This window comes from Leptodactylus fuscus, chromosome 3 (genome assembly GCF_031893055.1).
Source record: "Leptodactylus fuscus isolate aLepFus1 chromosome 3, aLepFus1.hap2, whole genome shotgun sequence".
Taxonomy (NCBI): domain Eukaryota; kingdom Metazoa; phylum Chordata; class Amphibia; order Anura; family Leptodactylidae; genus Leptodactylus; species Leptodactylus fuscus.
Window position 1 is genome coordinate 43,307,642 of NC_134267.1, and position 23,410 is coordinate 43,331,051.

Genomic DNA, 23,410 nt, shown 5'->3' on the forward strand with positions numbered 1-23,410 from the left:
GCCCATGCTACCATAGGTCACGGTGCAAGTGCACCATTGGCTATATGGGTGAAGCGGCGCTGGGCCAAAGCCTAACGCAAGAGCAGGTAACAAGCTCATACTGAAAAAAAAAAAAGTGAGACAATTAATATTTGCATTTAACTTTAGGGGACATTCACATGGAGAAAACGTGGGCTGATTATGGCAAAATACACGTATAAAAAATACACGTGTAAAAATCAGACTCCCATTGACTTCAATGCCATTTTTTACACGTGTAAAAAACGTGCCAAAAACGCGCCGGATAATGCGTGGGGTTTTTTTGGCGCATTTTTACACGTGTATTTTTTACACGTGAATTTTACCATAATCAGCTCGCGTTTACTCCGTGTGAACGGCCCCTTATAGTTGGCCCCGAAAATGAATTAAGCACCCCATTCCACCCTGGTTAAATGGTCACTAATAGTACCGTTTAAGTGAGTAGTTTTCGAGTTTTCTCCAATGTCCACCATTATGTGGGACAATGACACATATGTGGGACACACATGCAGCATTTATTCCAGAACACTGTAAAAACACAGCATTGTAGAATAAGGCCCCTTCAAAGCACCAGTAAAAAAAAAAAGTATATTGATAATAATTAACCCCTTCCTGACATCTGTCGTAATAGTACGGCGGATGTCGGGTATTTAAGTATGTTAGTCATACAGGAACTGAGTGGTCACCATAGCCATGAGGTTTTTGCTGTATAATGGTATGTTCACACAGGAGAATTTGCATTCCGTGTGTGAACACTTTCACGTGGCTAGCCGTGACAGGATGCCGATGCAGTGCCCCAACCGCTGTATTGTTTTTTGCAGTTTAATGTCCCCCTCCAGCTATCCCTATGGTTTAATCACTGCTTCTAGTTGCCCCTTGTTTAATGTCCCACTTCATCTGCCATTTATTTATTGCCCCGTCCAACTACCCCCATTTCTAATGTCCCCCTCCAGCTGCTCCAGTTTCATGTTTAAACTGGGGCACCAGGAAAGGAACTTAATACTGTGGGGCAGTTGGAGGGGAACATTATAATGTGGGGGCATATAATGTACAGGTGACTGTAGGAGGATTATACTGTGTCGGGGGACATGAAAAATGAATGAGAATGGGCGGAGTCAACAAAAGTGGGCAGAGCTAAATTTGCTGCGGTGCTCATTTTGTCCCTCTTTCTGCTGTTCAAAAGTTGGGAGGTATGCTAATAGTAGATAGCTTAAATAGTATAGAGGCCTATTCAGAACAGTCTACGTGCAGTACTCTGTTAGTAAATAGCTTAAATACACCTAATATGGTAAAAGCACCATGTCCAAATAGGTATTTAAACCAGGGCTGCACATTATCCTGGGTCTAAAAAAGAACTAATAGTCCCAGAAAGGCTTTCTATATCAATGCAAATGCATAAGCTGTAATAATACAAAATATATTGAAAAAGCCTTCATATGACCAGATATATTAGCGTATTGCTATGCATACCCAGACATCAATACCTAAACATAGTATAAGAACAAAATGTAACATTTTCATATTGTTTTACAGCCCAAAGCATAAGTGCCTTATGGTACAAGTATATAAAACCAGCAAACTTAGCTCACCGTTTCGACCTCCACTCTGAGCCCCAATGTACATTTTGCACCCCTGCTTCGTCAATTTTGCAGGGTTCACTGCACGTCGGTCACGAATGGGTTAGTATGACAGGTCTTTGTAAGTGTTAAAATGTCACGCAATAAAAGTTATCTTGTAAAATAAACCTGAAATTCAAGTCTACAAATGTCAGCTGAGCTAATGATCACAGTAACTGGATCTGCTGCAAATTCTAAATGCCTGTAATTTAAAAAGAGCTTTGGAGCCGTCTTATTGTACAAGGTACAGTGTTACAAAGTAATGCAACTCAATATCTCCATCAATATTAAGTCAGGATAAAAAATTGCTTAATGCTGTTGAAGGAACCAACCTTTATGCAAGGAAAACAGCATGAAATTATTTCCCCTTGTCAAAATCAATAGACTGAGTGCTGCAGCTATTAAGACAGTATCCATAACTGCTACAGATCGAAATACAAGTCATTATCAACTAATCATGCATAAAGTGGAACGGGCTTGTGTACAAAAGGTGCTGGATTTTATCCGAAATGAGGTCCCTCTATTGGCTGTATACACAGGCTGTATACCCTAGGCAATAAGACTGGTCCTGTCCTTATGTCCTTGTGCCATACCTCCATTATGAGACTATTTCAGCATCAATTTGGAATATACAATTCTGTAATACTAGCGTTATAAAAATGCTGCTATCTTATTACATAAAACAATGGCGTCCTGATGCTTTAATGCAAGTGTAATGGCATTGGTGATCCCCATGTGACTGCTGAAGTCCAATCACAGGCCTCATTCCCCCCCCCCCACCACCACCACCGAAGGGAACCTAAGGGGGTACCAGATGCTCAGGAGAGGTGAGGGGAAACTGTATATAACTGTTTATTATGCATCTGAACTTCTGAAAAGACCCCAGAGTATCCAGAGTATGATAGTGGTTTGTGGGTGAAACACCCCCAAAATTTCAGGTTTGGATCAAGCCTAGAACGTTTGGAAAATTTGGGCCAAGTCCTGCTTGATCCAAACCAGTTTGCTCAACTCTATTGAAGGATGTTATTATATTATCCCATATGCAACTTTTCAGACCATACTGTAGATACTGAATCATGTGCATATGGTCTAAAATGTCACACATAGGCTAATAAATCCACATTTTTTTTCTAGAACTTGACGTGCTGTCATCTTATAGATCAATGTGATACATTTCTCAGGATTTAAAGTCAAGGCAGTAATAATAAAAGTGGTCTAAGGCTCAGCTGGAAGGATTGGACAATAGAAGGTCTTACGAGTTTTGCCTCAGTTGTACTAACTTGAATGAAAATAGAGAAAAACCATTTTAGCATTTTTACTAAAACTGTCCAATACTTGGTCTAAACTTTCACATCCAAATCTTGACAGTGTTATATCATAGGCCACATTGCGGTCACGACAGACTACACTCTTATTTGCTAAACAGCACCACCTGTTGGACAATGCAAAGAGTGTGTAAAACGCTTAATAAATGTGGTGAAGGGCATGGGGAGCAATAACTGGCTGGCAGCGCTCATACTGTATGTTCAAGCTAAACGTCCACATACCCAAAAACAATCATGAAAAAGTATGAGGAAAAAAGAGGAGCATATAAAGGCCACAACAATAATGACACCACAATATAACAAGATATATACATCTTTATAGAAATCACACATGGACCGCATGTTAAAAAGGACCGTGTGCTATATGTCCTTAAGAAGTTACCACAATAAGTATAATTCTCCCCATCCCATACAGAATATATCCCACTTATATACTGTGGAGAATTCTTGTAGTAGACTTCATGCATAGTCCCCACAATGTCCATAACACACTATACTTCACAGAACGGTGCAGTAGAAATAGACGTTGCAATGTTTCCATCCCTTTGTTATGTGCTTAATCCCTACAGCACAGTATTTTACCAAAAAGCAGGGACTCCTAGCATTAAGGTTGAGTGCACATGAGGTTTTTTGGTCCAGAAACTGAGACGGAGGCCGCCTCTGTATCCGGACCAAAAACCGGGTAGCTGCGACTTGATGCTGATGCACTGCACCGGCATCCAGTCGCGCACTCTACTCCGGATTAGGCCGATGAATGGGCCTAGTCCGAAGGAGGGAGTATTGTCAGGCCAAATCGCGAGGTGAATCAGCCTGAAGAATGAGCATGTCCATTCTTTTTTCCAGAACAATCGGCTCCCGGAAAAAAGATCTGACTGTCTCCTATTGATTTCAATGGGAGCCGTCTTTTTGGTCAGGATTTTGAGGCGAATACAACCTCAAAATCTTGACCAAAAAACCCTGTGTGCACTCAGCCTAAGAATCTGTGTCCCAGCATCGTGTTCAAGCCAGTACATGTTATTCACAGATGGGACCAAGTTTCATAGATGAAACTCAATTAAGTGAATGTAGGACTAAAGTGCCTTTAGTTTATTTGCTTAGGACATGACAGTCATTCTGCCGTTATGCTTAGTCACTGGTTCTGATGCTTGTACTCACTTTTAATGGAATCATAAACGGGAAAGCTTTAAACCATGCCATAAAAAGCTGTTTTTTATTCTTTGATGTCATAGGACTCCATCCTGTAGAGCAGGGGCCAGCAACCTGCAGCACTCCAGCTGCTGTGAAACTACAACTCCCAACATGCTCCATTCACTTCTATGGGAGTTCCAGGAACAGCAGAGCAAGTGTGCATGCTGGTAGTTGTAGTTTTACAACAACTGGAGTGCCGATGGTTGCCTACTAGAGATGAGCGAACAGTAAAATGTTCGAGGTTCGATATTCGTTTTGAGTAGCCCCTCAATATTCGACTACTCGAATCGAATATCGAACCCTATTATAGTCTATGGGGGGAAAATGCTCATTTCAGGGGTAGGCAACGTTCGATCAAATTACACTTACCAAGTCCACGAGTGAGGGTCAGGCTGGATCCTCCGAGAAGTCTTCTCCTTGCAGCATCCCCGCGGCGTCTTCCGGCTCGTCATTCACTCTGCCAGGCATCGGGCCTGGGCAGAGCCGACTGCGCATGCCCGCACTACAAGCGGACATGCGCAGTCGGCTCTGCCTAGGCCCGATGCCTGGCAGAGTGAATGAAGAGCCGGAAGACGCCGCTGGGAAGCTGAACGGAGAAGACTTCTAAAGGTAGGAGAAGAACCAGCGTTGATTGGCCGACTGTATAGCATTCGGCCAATCAATGCTGGTTCTGCATCAAACTTTTACATTCGATCGAACACCTACTCGATCGAGTACTACTCGCTCATCTCTATTGCCTACCCCTGCTCTTAAAGCTAACAAACTTTTTTTTTTAGTTTGCTAGTTTGCCTATTAAAGAGGACCTTTCACCTCCTCGGGCACATGCGGTGTAATACACCTCTAGAAAGCCAGCAGTGTGCTGAATTGAGCGGCTTTCACATTCTGTGCCCCCTGTGAATATCTATCTCTTCACCGGGGGCACAGAATGGGAAAGCCGATAGTGATAGTTGTTATTCTATATACTTTTTATCAAATATGATGAGCCTGAATTTTTTTTTTTCTTTTCTTCTTAGTTGCTATGACTCCTAGTATCTTTTCTATCTGCTATGAGCTTGTATGTGTTCTTTTTTATAATGTATTATTGTATTATTCATGCACACACTGAATTTCCCCATGGTGGGACTATTAAAGGAACACTGTCTAAAACTTGTACTAGAGACATCACAGAGCAATACTAGATTTCAGCTGCTACATATATCAGTTTTTGGTGTAATAACTTTTTTTTTTATCTGTAGAGTTTATTGAAAACTTTACAAAAGGGTAAATAAATAGCATAATGCAAAAGCATGGTAAACTAAGAAAAGAAGTACTCATATCCAACATGGGCTTAAAAATAGCCAACACCATCAAGGGTTAGCCTGTAAAGAAACCTACTAATACAGGCATAGCAAGTCCAAAACATTGTAAAGGTGGCATGGGGGGGGGGGTCGGGGGGCAGGACAAAGGGAAGAAAAATAAGGGGGAAGGAGGGTATCAAATCCCTTGCGTTATATAGTAAGTATCCCAGTGAGGCCATGCAGCCTGAAACACCTCACCAGTGTTGTTGAGGGTGGTAGTCAGAAACTCAAGGCTTTGGACGTCCTTTTGGTGTAATCTTAAATGTCTCAGACCATGAATAACTGTAACATTTTGATGCAGATGTCAGATCATAACATGCCCATTGTCTTTTTAGGGCTATAAGTACGGCCTTCTTGGCTCTTTTAGGAACTTCTGTACAAGCTATAGAGACCTGCGCATGTGTGGCCATCTTCCCTTTAACTGAGGCTGTATATCCTGTAGACATAGTCATACATGCTCTGGTAGAAATACTCCTTTATTGAATTTCTAAGCTCAATAACAATCAGTGTTGACTTGCAACAATATATAGTCTGTATAATGGCAATAGTCACGTGTATAGACACATTTCAGTCAATATTCAAGGTCAATTAGAGAAAAGTAATTTCAGTTACTTCACAAGTTATGTAGATTAATGCAATACGATACTTAAAAATGAGTTATGGGGAGGCATGACTAAGCTGCCAAGCAAGTAGTTGTGTTCTGTTAGAATTGTACTACTGAGATTTGGACAGGCAAAGAAGCTTGTGACTCAGAGGATGAATCCCTTTATAATAATTTCTCAGTAAGGAGCTTCGTCCTTACAGTGACAAGTCGGGACACCTTAGACTGAGTTATTCATTTGCTTTTAGAATTCAGTTCAACTCCGTGACAAGTGTTTTTGAATGAGAAGGGGAAAAAAAAAAAAAAAAAACATGAAGTTTACAGATGAACAAAAAGGTAAAAACTTAGCATAAATGAAAAGTCAGATCCTCAACAATCAATTTTGATCAACAATAATAACAATATATTAACATGTATTTTCTAAAATATAAAATAGTAATAATCATACAGTTTATAGATAAAAGGTTATGTCTAAAATACATTAGGACAAACAAAAACTAGAAAATGTAACAAGACGGTGGTTTCAAAGCAACTTGTTGCAGATATTTTAGTTCAGCAACATGAACAAATACACAGTCGTGAACAGAGAGACAAATTGCATCGGCAAAACTTCCTACAATGCCATTTATCATTGCACTCAACAATATGTCACTTTGTATGATTCATACTTTTCCAATTAATATCCACTTTTTTCTTCTGCTCAAACCTGCACAATAAATTTCGACATGCTAAGCCTCCACTAAGTGAGAGAAGTCCGATACAATGAAAGCTCTGGCAACGATTCGTCTGAACGTTTTCGTAGGAAAATGAGTTTTGCAGCCCAATTTACTCATGAACAGAACAATACACTTTATCAAAGCAGAGGTTACAGGGACAGGCACAGTCATGGTTCAGATGAGGGTTTTATCTGATTCCATACTACTTATCAGGATCTTTGCAATCTGTGATAAAAGTGGTTGTAACATAGATGGAGTCGTGGGCTTGGAGCTCTGAGACTTCAATGTCAAATCTGTAGCAGGGCTCACACCTACAGTACACTGCATTCCATGTACCATAGATCCCAACTGTCCCAGATCTGGCAGGACAGTACCAATTTTACACTGCTGTCCTGCCGTCCCAGATGGCTTACAGCTTTTCCCGCTATGCCCCTTAAATGTTATCCTCATTAACAAACTTTGCCTGATTGCCACTGCTAAATACTGTACTCCTGTAAGAACCTTCTGATGTCAGACTGTCACATGGTATTCTCTAGTCATGTGACTGGGTAGTCGTGTCTGTGCTTGTAAGAAGATCCTTCCACATGAAAAAAAAAGTTGTATCCCGTGCAGTGGAGGAAGATGGAGAGATGTGGGGGGTGAGATGTGGAGGGGGGAAGGTGGGGTTCAGGATGTACTTTGGGATGGAAGAGATGTGGTGTGTAGGGTGAACTATGGGGGGGGAGAGATGCAGGGTGTACTGTGTCGGGGGGAGAGAAATGGGGTAAACGGTGTACTGTGTGTGGGGGGGAGATGTGGAGTGCAGGATGTACTGTGTGGGCGGAGGAGATGTGGGATGCAGGGTCTAAAGAGAAATGGATGGGAATGGGTGGAGTAAATTTAGAGGTGGGTGGAGCTAAACCTGTTGTGGCGCACAAAGCATGCCCACATTTTGTGTCTCTTTCTGTCCTTTAAAAGTTTGGAGGTATGCATGTACCACTTACAATATTGATATTATTTAAATGGCAGAAGGGCTTTACAACAGATTCACACTAGCGTTCATCTTGGTTACCGGAAGAACGGAAACCTAATCCACATAAAAAGTAGTTACCCGCTTTAATGAGATCTGCTGGGTTTCCACCCAAAAAATAAATTTGGAGAGAAAAGTCCTGCTTGCAAGACTCTTCTCCATGCATTTTTCAAGCAGATTTTGGGAAAGAAACCCCGAACATGAAGCAGACGCAGGTGTGAACCTAGCCATAGAATCCCATCAAACCCCAGGACTCAATTGTGACTGCTACCTCTGAACACAAAATAACTGGAAGCATGTTTATTAACGTAGGAAATAGAAGCATTAAAAATTGAACAGCTGTATGAAAAAAGGAGAAACTCCATTTTATGTAGATTCAATATGCATCAATATCAGCAAGCTCCTTTTGGGTCTACAGATGGGGGTACAGAAGCTGAGCTGCTGAGGGAAAGGCTCCTGGCCATAACTGATAAGAGAAAACTACAAGAAGAAATTGCTCAAAGACGCCTTGAAATTGAGGAAGGGAAATTAAAACTCCATCACTTACAGAAAAAAGCCTTGCAAGAAAAATGGTTGTTAAATGGACTCAATTTCATGACCCCTGTGGAACAGGAGCAGATGATAAAACAAAACCAAGAAAACCAACGACAGATCAAACATCTGGAACAGAACATTAAAAGGCTTGAACAAGAAATTGAGGATCTGGAGAAGCAGGAAACACAGCTGATGGCTAAAGAAGTGCGGGACCTACAGATGCTGAAGTCCATGGAACAAACAACAGAAGATATAATAAAGGCAGTGAAAGCTGAAGTACCAGAAGAACCAGTAAAGGATATTTATGCCGGTATCCCAGACTTACCACTGTCCTAGAAGCCTTCATTCATCAGAGGAATGGAGAGTGCACAAACTGAGGATGGGGAGGAGGCACGGAAAGCATTATTTGCCATGGAAATCAAAGTTGAAAAAAAGATTTGAAGACTGGTGATAACACAGTAATCTCCTCAATCCTGGTGCCGTCATCTGAAATAAAAGATACAGGATGGCAGAAAGTCTGTATATGCAGAAAGTTCTGAAGGAAAGATGGTAAATAATGGACTAGACAGTCTTGCCCCTGTAGAAGTGGAGGATCTTCTGAGGAAAGCTACAGAGCGGAGTACACAATCTTCTACGGAGTATCATGAACTAGTATTCTCAAATCCCTTTCACAGTTCTTCCACCCAAAAAGGCCAAGTCTCCTCCAGGTTAAATAGCCATAGCTCAACAGTTGTCACCGAACATCAAACTGGTCATAGTTTTAGTGTTACAGAAGAAATGCCCATATCTAAATCATATGATTCCAAAGATCTAAGATCTTCTGAGCCAAGAGTCATCATGCAGAATGGACAAGTAACTAACGTGGAGTTCCAGATTAAGGGGGTTCATCATGAAGCAACGTTTAGGAACTCGGGAGATGACATTGTGGCATTTCCATCTACTGACCTGGAAGAGGACATGCACTACAACATTGTCCTTGCTACACCTTGTTATGTAGATGACAATGAGCCAGTTACTCTGATTTTCATGGGGAATAAGCATGCTGATGAAAATGATACCAAGCCACTAACCAATTATGAAGGGGTCATCCAAGCAGAACTGGTTGTTATTGATGAAGATGGGGGTTCAGAGTCATACAAAGTGTAAATTTTATGTACAGCTCATGCATATTCAAGTTCAAAGAGGGCCTGGATGCCTTACTCGATAAGAACAATGTTATGGGTTATGGATTCTAGATTATAAGGACACATTGATCCAGGGTTTTTATACTGACTGTCAGATTGGAGTCAGGAAGAATTTTTTATCGCCTGAAATAGGGCAATTGGCATGAACCTCATGGGTTTTTTTTTTGTTTTTTTTTCCTTCCTCTGGATCAACACTGTAGGTGATTGTAGGGTTATAGGTTGGACTTGACGGACTGTTGTCTTCATCCAACTTCATCTACTATGTAACTATATTGTTATACAATTGATGCATGTGGCACATATCCAAAATGGGGTCCCCACAGAATCTTGTGGGTCTATAAAGCACCTCAAACTTTATATGGAGGTACAGATCCTATTAATATTATAAAGGTGAATGTTTGTGAGTTTTTTTTTTTGTTTGTTTTTTTTAATGTAGATTGTGAGCCCCACATAGAGCTCACAATGTACATTTTTCCCTATCAGTATGTCTTTTTTGGAATATGGGATGGAAATCCATGCAAACACGGGGAGGACATATAAACTCCTTGCAGATGGTTTTATGCTCTTGGCGGGATTTGAACACCAGGACTCCAGCGCTGCAAGGCTGCAGTGCTAACCACTGAGCCACCGTGTGGCCCCTTGTGTGTTTGGATGTTCGGATGTTTGTTCCTCAATCACAGCCAAACGGCTGAACGGATTTTGGTGAAATTTCACACACACCTACATATTTCCCAGGAAGGTGCAATAGGCTACTTTAAATGTGGGTCACTCACCCCAAGTCGCCACCGTAACCCTCCAAAGACCCCTCCGGGCTTGGCTATAGAAGCTGGCATTCTTCCAGCGCTGGTCTGTCCACGCGCCTCCTATTGGTGCATGGTAGGCTGTGGGCGGGTTATAGAGCCAGAGCTGTGGCACAATAGGTTGGGGGCTGAATGTGGGTGTGCCGATTCAGCAGGCACACACTGAACAACATGGCGGCCGCCCACAGGGTCCGCAGCTATACCAGGCTGCCTACACACATCGCGGAGGCTGAGGAGGAGGCTGCTGCACCCCACTCAACACATACAGGTCAGTGCAGCGGGGGGAAGGGGTGTCCCGGGAGGGGGTGTCCCCCGGTCGTCGGTCTCCCCAGCTTCAGTTCCCCCCCTACATCGGCTCCCTGTGTAGTACGACTCACCTTTGTCTTTGTCCTCCACTGCTGTGTGTGCTAGCTGAGTGCACACAGGTCTCGGCCTGCTGCTGCCTGTGTCCTATATGAAGCACAGCGAGCTCCGGCGTCAGGTTGCTATGACGCCGGGCCAGCTCTGCTACATATACGCCACAGGCAGCAGCACGAGAAGTGTGTGCACTCAGCCAGCACAGACAGCAGCGGAGGACAAAGACAAGGTGAGTCGTACTACACAGGGGGCCGATGTAGGGGGGGGGACATGAGACTGGGGGGCAGAGATGGGGTGGGAAGAAACTGGGGGCAGAGATGGGGGTGAAAGGAACTGGGGGCAGATGAAGTGAACTGGGGCAGAGAAGGGGAGACATGAAGCTTGGGGCAGAGATGGAGGGAGAAGAAACTGAGAGCAGAGATGGGGGACAAGAAACTGGGGGCAGAGATGGGGGGACAAGATAATGGGGGCAGAGATGGGGGGGACATGAGACTGGGGGCAGAGATGGGGGGGAGAAACTGGGGGCTGGAGAGGGGGGACATGAGACTGGGGGGGGGAAACTGGGGGCAGAGAAGGGGGGACATGAAGATGGGGGAGAATAAACTGGGAGCAGAGATGGAGGGGACATGAAGCTGGAGGCACAGATGAGGTTGGGGACAAGATACTGGGGGCACAGATAGGGGGACAAGAAATATAAGCGGTTCGGCGCCACCGCCAAACCGCAGATGAAGTCGCAGGTAACTGCTAGTATATCATATAAGAAGACACAGATAGAAGAAGAAAATCATGATATGCTCATGCTTATAGCAATATTGCTTTTAACAAAGCCAGTGCTCCCAGAGAAAATACAAAAGCACCATATGACAGCGCACAGAGTACCTGAGCTTCCATAATACCAACCTGTAGGGATTCTATTGTCAGAACTTTCTTGTAAATATAACAGGGAACTGAAATAATTGGTTCCCTGTACATCTGAATATCCTTGTTTATACGCATTATGTAAACTGTTTTGTGGAATTATGTAGTTGATGATTTTGATTTCTATAGGGAAGTTGGGGAAATAAGGAACATGCCTTTATTTGTGTGCAATCTTACCGCCGAGAAAAAGACAATGTACAAATAAACTCCCCATAATTCAGTATTTTGTAAAAGCAGATGTATTGTCAAAATGCTACTCAGCACTAGAGATGAGCGAGTAGTATTCGATCGAGTAGGTATTCGATCAAATACTACGGTATTCTAAATACTCGTACTCAGTTGAATACCACCTGGTAAACGCAGTAAATATTCAATTCCCCTCCCACCTTTCCTGGTGCTTTTTTTTTTTTTTTTTTTTTTTTTTTTTTTTTTTACACCAATAACTATGCAGGGGAGGTGGCACAGGAACTAAGACAATGTAGGCTTTGGAAAAAACAAAACAAAACATATACAGTCATTGGCTGGCTAAATCAGTAGCAGCAGCAGTAATAATAATAATGCTGGGACTTGGGCATGTTAGATGCACCCAGGCATGCTTCCCCTGCCATCCCAGTTGCATTACAGAGGTGTTGTCATCATTTCCTGAGGTGTCATTGTGGACTTGGTGACTCCAATTGGTCGAATTTTGGTTTCCCTGAAACGAACATGTTTTTCCCATAGACTATAATGGGATTAGATATTCGAATGAATAGTCGAATATTGAGGTCTACTCGAATCGAATCTTGAATTTTCGAATATTTCGCTACTCGCTCATCTCTACTCAGCACCTTATACACATGGGCACCCTTATGGGATTTTTATTTCAAGTATAATTTTTATAAACACTAGCTGGTACCCGCGACTTCATCTGCGGTGATTGTAGAAGTGGGTATATACAGGCGTGGGTAAGGTTTTCGTAGTGTGTATAAGGTATGAGATATGAAATGTAACTTTGTATCTTGTTTTTGCTGTAATTCAGAGAATACGTGAGACTTTTGTGTTGAAGTTAATTTGTATTTGAGTTGCTATATGGTGTTGTGAGAAACTTTACATAGTGACTTTGGGACAGAAGTATTTGAAGTTAACCCTTTCCCGCCGATGGCATTTTTTGATTTTCGTTTTTGACTCCCCTCCTTCTAAACCCCATAACTTTTTTATTTCTCCGCTCCCAGAGCCATATGAGTTCTTAATTTTTTCCTGGGACAAATTTTTCTTCATGATGCCACCATTAATTATTCTATATAATGTACTGGGAAGCAGGGAAAAAAATCAGAATGGGGTGGATTTGAAGAAAAAATGCATTTCTGCGAATTTCTTAAGGGCTTTGGTTTTACGGCGTTCACTGTGCAACCAAAATGACATGTCCCCTGTATTCTGTGTTTCGTTACGATTCCGGGGATACCAAATGTATATGGTTTTATTTACATTTTGACCCCTTAAAAAAACCAAAACTGTGTTAAATTATTTTTTGAAAAGTCGCCATATTCCGACAGCCGTAACTTTTTTATACGTGCGTGTACGGGGATGTATAGGGCGTCTTTTTTTGCGGGACCGGGTGTACTTTGTAGTTCTACCATTTTCGGGAACTGTTATTGCTTTGATCACTTTTTATTCAAATTTTTATCAGAATCAAAACAGTGAAAAAAATGGCGGTTTGGCACTTTTGACCATTTTTCCCGCTACAGCGTTTACCGAACAGGAAAAATATTTGTATAGCTTTGTAAAGTGGGCGATTTCAGATGTGGGGATACCTAACATGTATGTGTTTCACAGTTTTTAACTACTTTTATATGTGTTCTAGGGAAAGGGGTGATTTGAATTTTTAATCCATTTTATTTTTTTTTATTTTTTTTTTTACCTTTTTTAAACTTTTTTTTGCATTTATTAGACCGCCTAGGGGTATTGACATGGGTGGGCGGTGTCGCGGATTGTCAGAGCAGTGGGGGTCGGCAAACATGGCTGCTCCGGAGCGTTAAAGAGCCTCCTGGAGTATCGTTAAGGTGAGGGGCAGAGTGGTAAAGTATATGTATATGTGATTGTGTGGGGTTAGGGGCGAGGCTGTAGAGGGCAATATGAATTTTGTGGCTTGCTATGGTCCAAAGTGTGTGAGATTGCAGAGATGGTGGTGTGAGTTTGGGTTTTGTGGGGGTCCTGGCACAAACATATGTGCGCTATTGTGACGTAAAGTAGCCTATTGTTTAATCGGGTGTATTAACTATGTTTGTGGAAAATTTCAGCCAAATCGGTGGAGCGGTTTTTCCATGATTGAGGAACAAACATCCGAACATCCAAACATCCAAACACACAAACCCACAAACTCACAAACTTTCACTTTTATAATATTAATAGGATTTATATTGGTTACTAAAAGTTTCTTTTTACTTGTATATTTATCAAGACATTTGGAGAATAGCTTGAATATATATACATTTTTGCGTTGCCTCTTTTGTCCGCCATATGGTGCATTATATTTGGCCAGATTTCATGCCCTTAATACATGTAGACAAGCCAATCGCTTGATGTGCTTACTGGTAAAGTTTCACATGCCTGACATCAGAAGGACAAGATCCCCTGAGGGTGTGCACAACGCTTTTGGTTAAGCAGCTCATTGATTGGAGAGTGTCACATATATGCATTGTGCTCTGGTTGAATCTCCTCCCGCGCTAGGAGATGTAAGGGGTCTAGCTTCCGTAGTCCAAAGTAACATGTTTCGCTGATAGCCATGTGGCCACTTGCCAGACTGGCATGGCATTCACACGAGTAATTGATGTATATTGAACTCTGAGAATAAATGTTGAAATTTAGAAACGCGTGGGGTCTAAATGTGATACAACTCTGGGTGTGTGTGCACACTGTGAGGGATAGGGGGATAGTTCTTAGCCAGTAGAGGGTCTCTCAGTAGCTGAGCTCATAGATTGGTGTCCTCCTTTCACCCCCAAATATAGTTTTTAGCTGTGTCACCCGGCATGACAATACATATTCAGGGTGACCAATGTTTTGTCTTTAGGACAGAATGGTAAGGTTATGTACAACGATTTATATAATCACATACATTATTCTGTTTTTATTGCAATAATAGTTATATTTTTGGCTTCTATTTTTAGTTATTTCAGTAACCATGCTACGATAACAAAGGTAGCAGCAGTCAGGATTCACACATATTACTGGAAGGGATATATCCACATGAGAAAAGACCGAAACTGGATTCTGAAAATGAATTCTTTTATTTTGGTATATAAAGTAAATAGTATAAAAAAGACCAAAAACGATTTTACAATTCACATCTATGAGTAAGTGTGAGGAGTTTGAAAGGCGTCTCTGAAAAACACAGCAAAAATATATAAACTTAAAGAGTTTATGATGCGAACATAAAAATAACATCATAAATGCATAAACGCAATCACAAACCTCAAGGTAATATTGGTCTTCACATAACTTGAGGTATAAATGTCTTCATAAGAATATTGTACTTTCAAAGCCACAATTCTTCCCTGTAATTGTAAAGTAGGTCTTTTCATAGTCCATTGTCTTGTTCAGAAGGTAAATCCAATCCTTAGTCTCTAGAGGGGACAAAACCAACCATTTATATACAATAAACAGCTTAGTCATATTTGTAATATTAGAATCATAGAGCTGTAGAACTCTCTATCCCATAAGATACAGAAAACTGGATCAGAAAGAATATCCTGTAACATTATAGAACCAGTGAAGCCAATCATCTCAGACCAGTATCTGTGTAATTGTGGCCATCAATAAATAAGATGAATACAATTTTTACCTGTTAACTGTGCAATATAGATATTACTATTATATTGCTTTCCAGACAACTGGTCTACACCATTTCTACACTTTTCCTGTGATGGTTGGGGGGGGGGGGGTTGGTTAGCTCCGTAGAAGCAGTGGTGCGGACACAAAACATGTAGCAAACTGGTTTATTTAGAAAAAAAAAAACAGGAAAAATAAATAAACCTTGACTTCAGGCATAAAATGAGTGAAATAAAATAGTCTTAATTTCAGACAAAAATAAAACTAAATCCTGCTCGTCTGAGCGACAAACTAAACAGAAATGATAACCTAACTATACATGTGGCTTACTATCAGCCACATGAACAAAACAAGTGCAATATTGTCTCACCGGACTCGGGGTTACAGGACTGACCCAGATGCCTCCTCTCCTTGGATATGCATTGGAATTCAGAATCTGCAGGCTTAGCTCACACCTGGAGCTAAGGAGTACTCAAGACCCGCACTTGACCAGGCATAAGTTAAAAACCTGGGGGTGATATAGTGTGATTCCAGCACTCTGCCTGTCACAGTCTCACATGGTATAGAGAGATTGGATTTGCTAAAGTAGCTCAATAATTCATATATATTTGAAATTAGTCCCTTTCAACTCCCGAGTGTATTTAGTTAGCTAATTTTAAAAACCTCTTGACTTTTGGTTAGAGGTGTCTTGCATAGGGATGCAGGTCACTTCACTTGTATTTTGTACTCAAGTAGGGATCCACCCCATATGAACAATGTTGAAAGAACTTTAGACTCCAGAGATTCAAAATACAATTATATTTAGTTTTATTGTGGTGTACAATCCAAATACAGCAACATATTAGTTGACTGTTCGCAACCTTTGTCAGAATAACACAGTGGTAATAATCAGTGTGCCATGTAGATAACATAAAACGGGAAACATCAAAAATTCATAGTAACACGTACAAGCGAAATATGTAGTATTAGACAGTTGAAGGGAAAGTTGAATGGGCCTGCAAGGCAACTGATAATGGTGGTGGTTTTCCCTTGGGCACTTCCAGTTGTAGAGGGGTCCTTTCTTCCCCTGAGCCGTGTAATGGTGTTCGGAAGCACACTGATGGTAAGCACAGGAATGACTCAGGAGGCAGTTGTGCAGTTGAAACAAGATAAACTTTACTGTAGTTACTAGTAACACATACCTTTGCTATCTAAGGGCTTTAACTGAGTTACTGGGTGATTGGATAGTTTCTTTAAATCAAGGGCTGTAGTGTACATGCAGCAAGTCTAGATCTCTTGGCTTTTAGCCCACCCTGAACTAAGGGGCACTGGAGACTTGGTCCCTACCCGCTTAACCAATGGTCAGTGATTGGCCAAGAGATTTATCAAGTCTTCTAAATTAGAGTAAACTTCTAGACTACTAAGATGCTCGTCCATGCCCTCATAATCTCCTGCTTACACTACTGCAACACCCTTCTCCATGGACTGCTCCTTTAATTTACCTCACCCCCCAATCTTCATCGGCTGCTCCCTTCTGCCTGTCCCTCCACCGGCTACCCATAGCCCAACGAGTTCAAGCTACTAACGTTAACATACAAAGCGATCCACAACCCGTCCCCTCCATATATCTCCGAACTAATCTCCCGCTACCGGCCTACACGTAACCTCAGATCCTCTAATGACCTCCTACTCTGCTCTGCTCTCATCTGCTCCTCACACAACAGTCTCCAAGATTTCTCCCGTACATCCCCCATACTCTGGAACTCCTTACTAAGACACATAAGTCTGACCCCCACGATCACAGGCTTCAAGAAGGCCCTGAAGACTCACCTATTCAGGAAGGCCTACAACCTCCAATAACTGTTACGGTTCCGTGTATTAATTAAAAAATAATATTTTTAAACAACAGAACCTCTAGTCTGCAAGGCACTGCAGCGAGGTCCAATGGCCCAATGATGGGCGGCTGAGTGTCTGAATAGTGCCCTACCAGTTAACTCCACTGGCAGACACACGACGCAGTACTAAATGTGTACAGGCTGCAGGAAAGCCCTGCCAGTTAGCTTCACTGGACAGGTGCTCAGTGCAGCTGAAACAGCAAACAAGGCTGCCAAGGGTTAACTCACCCCAGGTCAGCAACTAAACATTCTCCTACAAACAGCCAGGAGAGTGAAGGAAGTTTAGACAGTAAAGGCTAACTGAGAGCCCAAGCCTGCTGCAACTCTATGGGCTGGAACAGAGTCTACTGCTCCTAACCCAGGTATAGAGCTGTCAGTTCAGGGCTTACAGGGTACTAACTACAGGCCTAGTCTGAACACCTGCCTGGAAACTGGAGCCTTTCCCTGAACTACTGTCATGCACAACCTTCAGTCATTTGATTCAAAGTGTGAGCACCGGGCGGGCGTCAGCTCACACTTTTTAAAGGGGAGTCTCCGCCCAACAGGGCAGTGGCTATGACCTCACTGCTCATGCCCAGTAGGCAAGAAGTGGCACTTAGCCTGTGAGCGACTCCAATAGGCCTGAGCATGCTCAGTGGGCCGAAATCTGGACTTACACTCCAGACACCTCACTACATGAGGCCGAGGGCGAGGGTTAGATTGACCCGCAGGTGGCGCTGCGCGCTGAGAGTGGACCCTGCGGGACCCAATCCTAACAATAACACTATCACCGCACTGCCATTTGAACAGTCTCCCCCATCTCCTTCTGTCTTTACCCCCTTCCCTCATAGATTGTAAGCCCTCGCGGGCAGGGCCCTCTACCCCATTGTGCTAGTCGGTCATTGTTAGTGTTATGTCTACCTGTATATTTTGTGTATTGTATGTAAACCCTCAAATGTAAAGCACCATGGAGTTAATGGTGCTATGTAAATAAACTATAATAATAATAATAATAATAATAATAATAGAGGGGGTAGCCAGAACACAGTGGAAAGGTCCTATAAGGCAACATAAAACATATGGGAAGCTGCAATACAATATACAATACAGAAACACATGAGAAAACACATAAAAATATAAGAATATACACAAACTATATACATAATGGCACAAACATAGCAAAATTAAAACTATTTAAGCAGTAACCACTGTGATGCGTCAAATGTCACACATACTGTACATCTAAACCATTTGAAGGAACATCTGTAAGGACACTAAATCCTAAAGGTTCTTTTGTATAGACGAGTGTTTCCTAGTAGAGATGGACAAACATCCCAAGCATCGATTCACTTCAGGTTTGGGTTGCTGAGATTCATGATTTGTTTCGGATTGGGCCTCCTCATGGTGATGTCATGTGACTGGCCTTTAGTGGTCTCATGGGCACGCCAAGCGACGGACAACATAAGGAGGCCCAAAAGAGGTGAGGCAAGGCAAGTATAATTTATTTTTTTTAATTTTCTTTCACCTCCCCTGACCTTTTACCTATTATACACAGCAAAAAGGCATATATAGAATGGCACTGCTATATCCCAAGCCCAGTAACCATCAGCACTGGAGTGTCTCACTCTCCATATCCTGGGGTGCACAGTTTCTCAGCAGAAAGACATCCACAATGTAAATAGAAGTAGAAAAATAATGGGGCATTCTCCCAATATCATAAAATATCCAACTTTACTCTTTGTCCGTTAAAAACAATACAGCAGTGTGGCCCATTACACACATTCCTATGCCGGGGAGGTATTTGATGAATACTACTCGCTCAACACTAATCCCAATTATTTGGTTTAAGGACGCTTGATTTTCAAAATGTGCAAAAATATGACCTTGGTCAAATATTGAATATACGTCCTCCTTATAGCAATTGTGAGATCTCAAATGTTCCGTCATGTGTCTGGGGTAGCAGTCTATGAGGACACCTCATTCACCATTTCTTTATACACTGTGAGGTCTGTAGATTCATTATACCTTATAGACCAGCTCACATTTACCAATTTATACTCCTTTCCTTGAAAAGTTGATATATATGGGTTATTTATACATGTAATAGGCAGATAATTAGCATAACGCTTAAGAGAAAATGAGTTATAAAAATGTAATTTTAAAAGACCAATATATATTTAATTTAAACTAAATCTTTCCATTTCCCTTTGGCATTAACATATTTATTACATGTCTGGGGTGACAGCATTTCATGATAAATGGCTATTTAATATTGCATTTTAGAACAAATTCTACTTTTTCCAGAAAATGAAAATAAAAACCTTTAGAAATCCAGTTCCTAATGACAAAACGACAATCCTTATGTTAATGGCATCATGTGCTTTTGTTACTTTGTCAGCTTCTTTTATAATAACTTTGATGGTGTGATTTATTTCCTCTTTCAGTAAATCATGGCAGGCTTTCTGCAGGAGAATGGGGATTTTAGTCGGTTCACATGTGCAAACTGAAAATTGTGACATTGAGTTCACCATTGCTTAATCATGAAAAAAAAATTAACTCAATAAACTTTAAAGGGAAATCGTCGCGGGGATTTATAATTCTGTCGTATTATATTTCTTCTTTATCACTTCTGAAATATATTACTGATAAAGAAATCTGATCTTAGAAATATTGAAATGAGTTCTTTGTTTACTGTGATTCCATTTGACACTTCAAAATTAGCATTTTAAAATTTCGTTAGCATGCTTTAACCCTTTATGAACTATGTCAATAGGGAAACCTCTTTTTCTTTTTGCCTTCTCATATTTTTTATTTCTAAAGTTAAATTGATGCTTTAGACCATATTTGTTGCATGCTTACATACGCGCAGGTGTATAATGTTTAATTTATCGAAGGTTGGCATGTACAAAATTCCTCAATTCTGCCAAGAATTTATTTGCTACTTAGAAAGGATCTGTCACCAAGTCTAAATAGTCCAATGCCCTATAATGTCTAAATTATATGGTTTTTAAAATCACTCCATTTAAAACACAACTCCTCCTGCAAAGACCAAGTCCTTATAAAGCATTGTGAAATGATTATTAAATTTTAAAATATATATATTGTCAGGGTCTGGGGTTGCTAAGTGGGGTGGCGTAGACACAAAAGTCCAAACAAAAGTACAGCAACAAAAGGAAACAATACAAAAATAAATACCTGCCCGGCTATGCTCTAACTGAACATAGAATAGGTTACCTGACCTATAATAGCAGAAATCAAAAGCCAGTTGAATCATTCAGGACACAGCTCCAAAAATATGACCTCTCTCTTTTACTCTCCAGCCAAGCTCTACCAAAGACTGCTGCTGGTGCTGACGTCTTAAGCCTCCTTCATGGGGAGACTCTCTGCAGCTGAGTCACTGCCTGAACATCCTCAAAGTGTGGACTGGAGGGGGGTGGAATGACAGGTCCCACTACCAACCTACCTGCCATTCCTAAAAATCCAGCCCAGTAACTGGAACTCTGAAATAACCCTCAGCAGACAATAGTTATCTTCTGAGGAATGTTCCTTCTGGAGTTTTCTCATCTCACCCACCTTAGTAGTCTTGGTGAGATGTACACCCGCTCCATTACCTGACCAGCCACCCGCAACATGGGGCATCATCCAAAAAAGGTTGATATTTTTGAGGTGTCTTGATGGATTTAGACACACTAAATACCAAACTACTCAGGGTAACTTGTTCTCCTTACATTTCAAGCCTATGCATTTTTTTTTATTTAGACATGGCTGTATAAGTACTTATCTTTTTTAGGATAAATTGTGTTTTTCAATGGCACCATTGAGTTCACATGCTTAATGAGGAAAACCAGCAATCTGTCATTGATTTAGCATTTTATAGCTTATACTACTTGCCACAAACAAAATTTCATTTGCCTCCATAAGTAGAGAGTAAAGCTCTATGATCTGTTATGTAATCACTGGGACCAGTACAGACAATAGCACTGAAGTTACCTTTTTCCCCATAACTATTGCTTTTATTAATTTTCTATCCATCATCACAATTGTGATAATGTGCCATGGCACACCTAGTCATCCACTATACTGTATTAGTAAACTCCATAACTCAATTTACTGATATTTTGTTACAGAGATATTTAGTCTATTTAATTTGGGTGATTTTGGGAAGATATTTGCATGCTAACATAGTCGTACATTTATGCAAATTAGCTTATTAAAATTGGGCTGAGAGCAAGTCTGCATAACTCTTGCATTCTGCGTTCTAGAAGATAATTTTTAACATTGCCAACACTGCCGGTGGCCTTGTTAATACAAATAAATGACATTTCTGATCTTGGTTGACAGTAGAGAGATAGTGAAAGGTCCTTTTTACCATCTCCACCAACTCCAACTGTTAGAATCTTTCAGTATATGCTGCGTCCCTGATTCTGGCACAGTTGGATTTTTTTTTTTCTAACCCTCACTCACCTATTATCTTAATTAGGATATGTAATGTTAGGTGGGCAATCCTACACTGGGGTAGACAGATTGGCAGTACCATATTGGGTGCCAAAAATAAGTGTAGTAATTACTAGTGGGCTAGAGCGAAATTCCAATTGTGCCATAATCAGTGGAGTGGAAGCTGTTGAAAGATGCAAAGAGTTGGAATTGGAAGCTCAGCTCATATACTTCCTCCCAAACATATCTCCATACTTTTTAGGGAGCATATCTCCATACAGTAGCTATATGACCTTATGTTGCACTTCATCCACTAAATTTGGCACTTTGTACAGTGTGTGAGAAGGTGACAGGCAGAGTGCTGGAGTCCAGATATATCAGCACCAGGTATCTGATATATGTGTAGTCCAGGGCAGATCTTGAGTAGGCCTCTGCCCAGGTGTAGATCCTGGCTCACTACTGGCTAGAAAAAGGCTGCAGATCCTGCAATCCAGTGCGGATCTATGGAGTGAAAAGAGGTGTATGGTTCTGTACTGTAACCCTGAGTCCGGTGAGACAATATTGCGCTTGTTTTGTTTGTGTGGCTGGAAGTAGGCCAAATGTATAGTTAGATTATCAGTTCTGTTTAGTTAGTTGCTCAGACGAGCAGGTTTTCATTTTTTATTTATTTTTTGCTTGAAGTGAAGGGTGCATTTTGTTTTGCTCATTTTATGCCTGAAGTCAAGGTTTATTTATTTCCTGTTTTTGACTATTTGGGTCCTCACCACTGCTTCTACTGAACTACATTCTCCACAACCCCTTTTAAAACCCTATTTATAGGAAACATTTATAAAGTGTTCATTTACAAGTCACGTGGATTTTTCTGCACAACGCTTATTATTGTTAATAATTTTGGTGTTTGGAAGTCATTGTAACATATTTGCCTATGAGTATGAAGCGCCTTGATATGTAAAGACTTTTGCTCCGATTATTTTTTTTATTTTTTTTTTTTTTAACCTCACTCAATCTTGTCTAAATTTCCCTTTGTGATTTAAATGCAAAGTGACACAAAATGATTTAATTGAAATGTACATCAGAAACCGTAACAAATTACTTTTATGTTACTTTAGTGTTAACAATCAATCAAAGCTTCAAGACCAACACACTCCAGGCCAAGGATTCAATAAAGTGAAACAACTCTATAACTCTTTGGTAAATTCAATTGATCAAGATGATTTATCACTGGATCTACTAAATGAAATACTAACACTAGTCCATTACTAAACCTTCTTGATATTCTTTGCAGTTTTGTCTGTAGATTAAACTAGACCCATATAGATTATGCAGCATGTCCAGATTTTATCTTTCCTTAATAATAATATCAAGCTTTATTTTCTATAAGATTGCAATAAAAAAGACTTGGTGGAAAATGATTATTCCAAATGTATCAACATTTTACTCCATGTTTTTCCTTACTTAGAACCTATACCGTTTTAGAACAATGGAATGGGCCAACACTATTTATAGGCAGGGCAAAAGAGGCAGTTGCTCCAGGCTCTCTATTTCCAATTCATCCTAGCTGTTCTCTGATACTGTCAGGTTAAGTTTACCATATAAACACAGAAGATTAAGCTCATATCACCTCCAGGTTCTCAGCCCAGAACAATAGCAATAGCCGAAAAGCTGATCAGCAATTATGGTTACTTTAATTTTTGCTGTTTGGTTAAAATCAGCACT

General features: G+C 40.9%; 1 protein-coding gene and 1 pseudogene across 1 annotated transcript in view; both read left to right on the forward strand.

Annotated features, from left to right (window-relative positions):
• LOC142197305 (proton-coupled folate transporter-like) overlaps window positions 1–23,410 on the forward strand; it is a 150,822-nt gene that overhangs the window by 10,854 nt on the left and 116,558 nt on the right. The window lies entirely within an intron of this gene.
• LOC142196885 (palmdelphin-like) lies at window positions 8,192–9,490 on the forward strand (annotated as a pseudogene).